At 50.3% G+C, this 9,301-nt stretch overlaps 1 pseudogene across 1 annotated transcript in view; it reads right to left on the reverse strand.

Moving 5' to 3' along the window:
* Positions 1-3,206: 3,206 nt before the first annotated feature.
* Positions 3,207-9,301, reverse strand: part of LOC308151837 (dynamin-2-like) — a 40,362-nt pseudogene continuing 34,267 nt past the window's right edge. The window contains exons 12-15 of the transcript XR_013938003.1: positions 7,295-7,337; positions 6,491-6,714; positions 5,830-6,087; positions 3,207-3,877 (exon numbers count right to left, since the gene is read on the reverse strand). The product of XR_013938003.1 is annotated as a dynamin-2-like (transcript). The remainder of the gene's footprint in view (positions 3,878-5,829; positions 6,088-6,490; positions 6,715-7,294; positions 7,338-9,301) is intronic.

Genomic DNA, 9,301 nt, shown 5'->3' on the forward strand with positions numbered 1-9,301 from the left:
ACATTGTTGAAGATAAGCCTTTTATTTTGTAGTGCCTTAAATCTATGAGCCCCCCACCTCACCCTAACCTATTAGTGTGTGGGGGGGAGGGGGGGGTCCTGTCGCCTGGGGGGAGAAACAGTAGAGGGAACAATGCCCAGCATTGGCTTAAAAGCTCCACACCCTGCGACTGGGGACTGGGGGGGGTAGAGGAGGACAGGTGAAAGAGGGAGGGGAGGTGGAGAGGAGGGAGGGGAGAGGAGGTGGAGGTGGAGAGGAGAGGAAGGATTGCGTACCTGTCCAGTGTAGATTCACCCGACCACCAAACCCAAAGGCTTTAGCCCCACAGCCACCGAGTCACCAACACCCACCGACCAGGACCAGGGCCACCACCACCACCGTCGCTTGTGTATTCCCACACTGGAGACACGGGTCGGACAGTGCGAGGCGAGGTGTGTGTGTGTGTGTGTGTGCGTGCGTATGTGTGAAAGTGAGGAGAAAGGGAGGGAGGGAGACACGTAGGGAGGGAGGGAGGGAGGGTGGGAGGGAAGGAGGGTGGGAGGAAAGGAGGAAGGGAGGGTGGGTGGGAAGGAGGAAGGGAGGGTGGGTGGGGGGGAGGAAGGGAGGGTGGGAGGGAAGGAGGGAGACATGAAGGGAGGGAGGGAGACATGAAGGGAGGGAGGGAGACACTGAGGGAGGGAGGGATGCAGGGAGGGAGACAATGAGGGAGGGAGGGAGACACTGTGGGAGGGAGGGAGGGAGACACTGAGGGAGGGAGAGAGGATGGGAGGGAGGGAGACACTGAGGGAGGGAGGGAGAGAGGGAGGGAGACACTGTGGGAGGGAGGGAGACAGACACTGTGGGAGGGAGGGAGGGAGACACTGAGGGAGGGAGAGAGGGTGGGAGGGAGGGAGACACTGAGGGAGGGAGGGAGGGAGAGAGGGAGGGAGACAATGAGGAAGGGAGGGAGACACTGTGGGAGGGAGGGAGGGAGACACTGAGGGAGGGAGGGAGAGAGGGAGGGAGACACTGTGGGAGGGAGGGAGACAGACACTGTGGGAGGGAGGGAGGGAGACACTGAGGGAGGGAGAGAGGGTGGGAGACACTGTGGGAGGGAGGGAGACAGACACTGTGGGAGGGAGGGAGGGAGACACAGAGGGAGGGATGGAGGGAGAGTAGAAGAACCACAGAACAGACACCAGCTCCATTTGTTCATCACTTTATCCTTTTATTACTCCCATCAATCCATCTTTATACACCTCCTCTCTCTCTCTCTCTCTCTCTCTCTCTCTCTCTCTCTCTCTCTCTCTCTCTCTCTCTCTCTCTCTCTCTCTCTCTCTCTCATTCACTTTTACTTCTCGTTCACTTGTTCAAACTGTCTCCTGAAGGAGAGATATAACGTTTAAGAAAGCAACAGGTAAGAGGCACTTTCAGAGAAAAACTCAGTCACTGTGAGGGTAAATTGAGGGGGGGGGGGGGGGGGCAGGGTGAGGGGGTGTTGGGGGTGAAAGATAGGGGGTAGTGGTTTGGAAAAGGTCAAAGGTCAAAGGTCAAAACGATACCCCCCGAAAAACTTCACAATAACCATTAGTAAAGGCCACAGCCCCAACGCCTACCCTATGACCTCACCCTATAAACCCCTCCCCCTAACCACCACTTCCTCCTCTGTCTCGTATCTGATAGGCCCATTCTGCAAGTGGAGGCTAGACTGAACAGCCTAGTTGTGTAATAATAATCAAAAAGCGTGGGACTCGGATTCCATGGTTACAGATTAGGGTTAGTTATGGAAGGCTAGCTAGCTAGCTAGATCAGTTACGCTAAACGTTGTTAGTGCTGATTGGTGCAGAACGGGTAGCTAGCAGAGACTAGCAGGACATCCAAGGCTAGCTAGATGCTCCTGCAGAGGTATGGAGGCGTGTAGATGGGCTTGAAGACAGGCTGATTATTAAACTGATTTTTTAAATTAAAAAACAACAAATATATGATTATGGGGAAATCCAGGACATCCACTAGGTGCATCCATTCTTGTGACACAACGAACCGAAAACTATATATATATATATATATATATATAAGTTATTATTATTTTATATATTTTAAAAATATATTAAAATATTAATTCTTCCTTTTTCTAGGATTATGACTGCCAATAGCCCCACATTACTATTTCTTATGATGACTGATGGACAGATGATTCATTTACTTAGACAGATGTATTTGTTGTAAGTCGCTTTGGATAAAGGCGTCTGCTAAATGCCGAAAATGTAAACGTCAAGACAAAACACTTGTAAAAGTGTTAGCAGTTGGTCAAGGCAAATCCTTTGGCTCACAAACACAGAGAGTAAATTCATGTGTAAATACATATAAACACATGTAAACACATGTAAACAGAAGTTTAATCATCATCAGCCCGTCTTCAGATCCATCTACGAGGTGCATAGCGTCGGTTAAACGTGATTAGTGCTGATTCATGCTAGCGGTTAGCTAGTGAAGGCTAGCAGATATCAAAAGCTAGCTAGGTGCTCCTGCGTACGCCCGGTGGAGGTGCGTATCGTAGGTCACATATACAAAGATACAACATGTACAGGAGAGGATCCACCATTAGAGTTAGAAAACATTCAAGACATTTTTTTTTTTAAGAAAAGGAGGAGTGTTTGTCTTACTGATCTCTGTCTTATTCGCATGTAAACCAGTTATACTGCTACAACAATCACAACACCACCTAAAGGATCAGGTCTCGGAGATTCTACTCTCCCTACCCTCCCCTCTCTCCCCCTACCCTCCCCTCTCTCCCCCTCTCCTCACCTCTCTCCCCTACACCACCTAAAGGATAAGGTCTCGGAGATTCTACTCTCCCTACCCTCCCCTCTCTCCCCCTACCCTCCCCTCTCTCCCCCTCTCCTCACCTCTCTCCCCTACACCACCTAAAGGATCAGGTCTCGGAGATTCTACTCTCCCTACCCTCCCCTCTCTCCCCCTACCCTCCCCTCTCTCCCCCTCTCCTCACCTCTCTCCCCTACACCACCTAAAGGATCAGGTCTCGGAGATTCTACTCTCCCTACCCTCCCCTCTCTCCCCCTACCCTCCCCTCTCTCCCCCTCTCCTCACCTCTCTCCCCTACACCACCTAAAGGATCAGGTCTCGGAGATTCTACTCTCCCTACCCTCCCCTCTCTCCCCCTCTCCTCACCTCTCTCCCCTACACCACCTAAAGGATAAGGTCTCGGAGATTCTACTCTCCCTTTTGCGCCACAATTAGTTATTTTCTCAGGTATTACACATCGTTAGCTAACGAAGCTAAAGGCAACGTAGTGAAAAGTACATAGTGTTGCTAAAATACATAGAAGCAGTTAACCTCAGATAATCAATAGCGTTATTGATCAGACAACAATGACACGGTAATCATAAAGGTAAATAGGCTACATATTAAGGACAGTGTTCATTATCGAATCACGTAGGGAAACTGAGGTCAAAGGTCAAAAAAAGGAATGGATCATTTTCAGGCCCTGTGTGTGTGTGTGTGTGTGTGTGTGTGTGTGTGTGTTTATTCATGTGTGTGTGTGTGTGTGTGTGTGTGTTTATTCGTGTGTGTGTGTGTGTCCATGTCTGTTTGTGAATGCATCCCATCTGTGCCCTCAGTATTTGTGTCCTTGTATACTTGTTTCTATGTGGACAGAAATAAATGATTAAAATGTGTGTGTGTGTGTGTGTGTGTGTGTGTATGTTTATTCATGTGTGTGTGTGTGTGTGTGTGTTTTCATGTGTGTGTGTATGTGTGTGTGTGTGTTTTCATGTGTGTGTGTGTGTGTGTGTGTGTGTGTGTGTGTGTCTAGTCTAGCAGGGAGGGCTCTGACGGGCGTATGATAGTGGGGCGGTTTGGGGCAGCCGGGGGTCTTCTGCTGCAAGGAAGACAAGAGGGAGAGAGGGAGGAGGAGTGGGGGAGAGGGGGGGGAGGGTGAGTGGGGGAGAGGGGGAGGAGAGGAGGAGGAGAAAGATGAGAGAGAGGAGAAGGAGACAAGCAGGAGAAAAAACATCATCAACCACCACCACCATCACCAACTGCCAAAGCATTCCAGAACCCTCACCACCTAGAGTGCCAAGTGTTGTATCTACCTAGCAACAGCACTCTGATTGGCTACAAAAACGAAGCATCATTATTAATGCGTTTCTGGTGAATTAAGCCACCCTTGGCGCTCTGGACTGTTGAGCATTTTGGGCGATGTTATTCACCCTCGGCACTGAATGAGTTAAAACGCCCACAACGACAGTTACACACACGCACGCACGCACGCACGCACACACACACACACACACACACACACACACACACACACACACACACACACACACACACACACACCACCTAGACATCTATACCCTGAAGGACAAAATACCACAGTGATACACCAGGATTGGACACCAGTGGACAGGGCCGGCCCTCGGACTTTTGTGGCTGTAAGCGAGATTTTTTTAATGTGCCCCCCCACGCACACGTTTTGTTGGGGTTGGAGTTTTCGATTGACGGGTGTTTTCGATAGCCGGGTGTTTAATCGACATGGGGGGGCATCAAAAATTGGCATCAATCCACACACAGTACCCCATAATGTTTTTAGAAACGTCTGAAAATGTATTCAAATTGAAACACAGAAATACTTCATGTGCATAAGATTTGCTAAAAAGAGTGACAAAAATATCATCAACAAATCACTCAGTAAGTTGAATTGAGTTCATCTTAATGCAAGGATAATAGTTAATGTAATTTTGGAATCAATATATTTTTACATATGTTTATTATTTTATTTTAAAAATGTATTTATATATATTATATATGGTTATACGTTTATACAGTATATGTTTTTATAGGGCCTCTGATTTGCATAGGAATCAATTACACACTGTGTAGATTAGGACAACTCTCAAATTTTATAATTTTGTCTTGATCCTGACAAACTCCTCAGTCTCTGCCAATGACAAATATACCCATAAATTGATACAGCTACCACTATTCTTCACACGAGAGATGGTGCAGAAACTGGGAGCATCAAAGATTTTTTGGGGGCCACTTGGTTATAGACTTTATGTTTTGTAAAGTGACTGACCGATGTTGTCCCATCGACTGTGCTTGTTCCTCTCCACCATTCAACTCTGTACATGTTTGTCTCCCCAGACCTCAGGGTCACATTCCTGAGCAGCTTTGTTCCTCTCCATTTGCTCAGTTTATAATGACAACCTGATCATTGATTCCTATGCAAATCAGAGACCCTATAAAAACAAAGACCTTGATTCCAAAATGACATTAACTATTATCCTTGCATTAAGATGGACTCAATGGACCATCCAACAAGTGTGGCGCCCTCTAGTGGTTGTGGCCCTAAGCGTCCGTTTATGCCTTGGGCCGGCCCTGCCAGTGGAATAAAGAAAGCGAAAAGATGGACTTCTAGATGTTTCTGAAGCAAATATCAACAAATGAATCAAGCTGAAGGCTAGGTGCTAGAACAGATACTCAGAACGCTACGTACCTGTTGAGTTTTCTATACTTTAATCAAACCAATTGCTACTCCTAAAATGTTTTAGTTTTTAAAAAAATAATATTTATCTGTTCTATCTCTTGTGTGTTATTTATTATTATTATTATTATTATTATTATTATTATTATTATGTTTTATTCGCCAATTAGTAAGTAACTTGTATCTGTACTGGTGTGCTTTCTTGCCCAGGTCTCCCTCGAAAAAAGAGATTTTAAATCTCAAGGGACCTCCTGGTTAAATAAAGGTTAAATACAAACTAAATAAAAAATACTGTGGAGGGGGGGTGGGGGAGGGCGAGCGGAGCCCAGGAGAGGTGGTCTTACCTGGGGATGCCCGGAGGCAGGGCGGGGGGCACGCGACCAGGCCTGTTGGGGATGAGGGGCGGGGCGGCGATGGGGTCCGCCCCGAAGGCGTTGATGGGGGAGGGGCCGGGACGGGACGGGATGGGGGGCGCCCCGAAGGCTGGCGTGGGGTTGGGGGGCGGGGGGGCGGGGGTGGAGGCCCCCCTGACCGCTGGGGGGCGGCTGGGAGCAGGGGCGGCCGCGGCCGCGGTGGTGGCGGGCCGGGAGCCGGGGGGAGGGCTGAGGGAGGGGGGGTGAGGGAGGGAGGGAGGGAAGGGAGGGAGGGAGGGAGGGAGGGAGAGAGGGAGGGAGGGAGAGAGGGAGGGAGAGAGGGAGGGAGGGAGAGAGGGAGGGAGGGAGGGAGGGAGGTAGGGAGGGAGGGAGAGAGGGAGGGAGGCAAGGAGGGAGAGAGAGAGAGAGAGGAAGAGTTATCAATAAACATAAAGGAGGGTGTAACTGAGTTGAGATGGTACGGTGTGTGTACATGTGTGTTACCTACAGTGTGTACGTGTGTGTATGTTTCCTACAGTATGTGTACTGTATGTGTGTACATGTATGTGTCCTACAGTGTGTGTGTGTCACGTCTGTATGCGTAGGTGAGTATAGGTGTGCGCGCGCGCGTCTGAGTGTGTGTGTGTCTCACCTGGGTTCCTTGCGCCAGGTGTCGTCCACGGGCGGGGGAACGGGGGCAGAGATGGTGGTGGTGCTGATGTCCCCGATGATGACCAGGGCCTCCTTCAGGGCGTGGTACATCCTCAGCATCTCGTCCCGCCGCTGGGCCTGGTCAGCTGACTCCTCCATCAGACTGCCCTGGTCCCCGCAGCCGTACAGGTAGGCCAGCAGCTCAGAGTGGATGAAGTCCTTCGCCTGGGGGAGGGGGGAGGGAGAGGAGGGGGTAGGAGAGGGGGGGGGAGAGAGGGGGAGGGAGAGGAGGGGGAGGGAGGAGGGAGAGAGGGGGGGGAGGGAGGAGAGAGAGGGGGGGAGGGAGGGAGGGAGAAAGAGGGGGGGAGGGAGGGGGAGAAGGGAGAGGGGAGGGTAGGGAGGGAGGGAGAGAGGGGGGGGGGAGAGAGGGGGGGAGGGAGGGGGAGAATGGAGAGGGATGGAGGGGAGGGAAGGAGGAGGGAGAGAGGGAGGGAGGGGGAGGGAGGGAGGGGGAGAAGGGAGAGGGAGGGAGGGGAGGGAGAGGAGGGAGGGGGAGGGGAGAGAGAGACTTTATTGTCTCACAAACATATCATGAGGCGCATGATGGGTAGATTGATGATGTGGTGCATGATGGGTAGATTATGAAACGAGGTGCCATGACTGACAAACAGACAGTCGGACAGACAGACAGACAGGTATACAGACAGACAGGTATGCGGACAGACAGGTATACGGACAGATAAACAGACAGACAGTTAGACAGAGTGACAGACAGACAGACAGACAGGTATACAGGGTGACTCACGCTGTTGATCATGAGGTGCATGATGGGTAGGGTTATACAGACCCTACCCAGGTGCATGATGGGTAGGGTTAGGGACTCACAGGTACATGATGGGTAGGGTTAGGGACTCACAGGTGCATGATGGGTAGGGTTAGGGACTCACAGGTGCATGATGGGTAGGGGGACTCACAGGTGCATGATGGGTAGGGTTAGGGACTCACAGGTACATGATGGGTAGGGTTAGGGACTCACAGGTGCATGATGGGTAGGGTTAGGGACTCACAGGTGCATGATGGGTAGGGTTAGGGACTCACAGGTGCATGATGGGTAGGGGGACCTCACAGGTGCATGATGGGTAGGGTTAGGACTCACAGGTAGGGCTGTTACGATTATTCGACGTCGTCGACGTCATCGACTACGTCAATACGTCGGCTAGCGTAATATGCGTCGGTTAGTCGTAAATTAAAAAAATGGCGTTTTTTTTTTTTTTTTTTTAAACCTTTATTTTACCCGGCGAGACAATTAAGTGTATGAGTGAAAAAATGGATAGCTACTAGCTAATGTTACACAAGCAATGTAGCTCACCACAGTTCGTATGTCTTGTCTTCTGGTGTTAGTAACGTTAGCTATGTAGCTGGCTAGCTACGGTAGCCTATTCTCATTGTGGTGCGAGCACCTACTGTACGTTATCTAGCTCGTAGCTCGCATGCTACGTTAGCATCAATTTAGCTAATCATAACATAGCAGCGAGAGTAACGTTAGCTAGCTATGTGTTGTGGTGATGGACAGACTTCTAAATGGCCATGTTGGCATTCAAGTTGGCTAAACATAGCAGTGAGGTGGAGACAAATAAGTTTTTAAAAAAAATTTTTTTACAGTACAAAAATTACCGTTAGACTTAGCGATAAATTAGTCGTTAGACTAATCGAATAATCGATAAAATAATCGCTAGATTAATCGTTAGAAAAATAGTCGTTTGGGACAGCACTACTCACAGGTACATGATGGGTAGGGGACTCACAGGTGCATGATGGGTAGGGTTAGGGACTCACAGGTGCATGATGGGTAGGGGGACTCACAGGTGCATGATGGGTAGGGGGACTCACAGGTGCATGATGGGTAGGGGGACTCACAGGTACATGATGGGTAGGGTTAGGGACTCACAGGTGCATGATGGTAGGGGGACTCACAGGTGCATGATGGGTAGGGTTAGGGACTCACAGAGTGCATGATGGGTAGGGGGACTCACAGGTACATGATGGGTAGGGTTAGGGACTCACAGGTGCATGATGGTAGGGTTAGGGACTCACAGGTGCATGATGGGTAGGGGGACTCACAGGTGCATGATGGGTAGGGTTAGGGACTCACAGGTACATGATGGGTAGGGTTAGGGACTCACAGGTACATGATGGGTAGGGGGACTCACAGGTGCATGATGGGTAGGGTTAGGGACTCACAGGTGCATGATGGGTAGGGGGACTCACAGGTGCATGATGGGTAGGGGGACTCACAGGTGCATGATGGGTAGGGTTAGGGACTCACAGGTGCATGATGGGTAGGGTTAGGGACTCACAGGTGCATGATGGGTAGGGTTAGGGACTCACAGGTACATGATGGGTAGGGTTAGGGACTCACAGGTGCATGATGGGTAGGGTTAGGACTCACAGGTACATGATGGGTAGGGTTAGGGACTCACAGATGCATGATGGTAGGGTTAGGGACTTACAGGTGCATGATGGGTAGGGGGACTCACAGGTACATGATGGGTAGGGTTAGGGACTCACAGGTGCATGATGGGTAGGGGGACTCACAGGTGCATGATGGGTAGGGTTAGGGACTCACAGGTGCATGATGGGTAGGGTTAGGGACTCACAGGTGCACTGATGGGTAGGGTTAGGGACTCACAGGTGCATGATGGTAGGGTTAGGGACTCACAGGTGCATGATGGGTAGGGACTCACAGGTACATGATGGGTAGGGTTAGGGACTCACAGGTGCATGATGGGTAGGGTTAGGACTCACGCTGTTG

This window comes from Nansenia antarctica, assembly GCF_963989245.1.
Source record: "Nansenia antarctica genome assembly, chromosome: 2".
NCBI classification, from domain to species: domain Eukaryota; kingdom Metazoa; phylum Chordata; class Actinopteri; order Argentiniformes; family Microstomatidae; genus Nansenia; species Nansenia antarctica.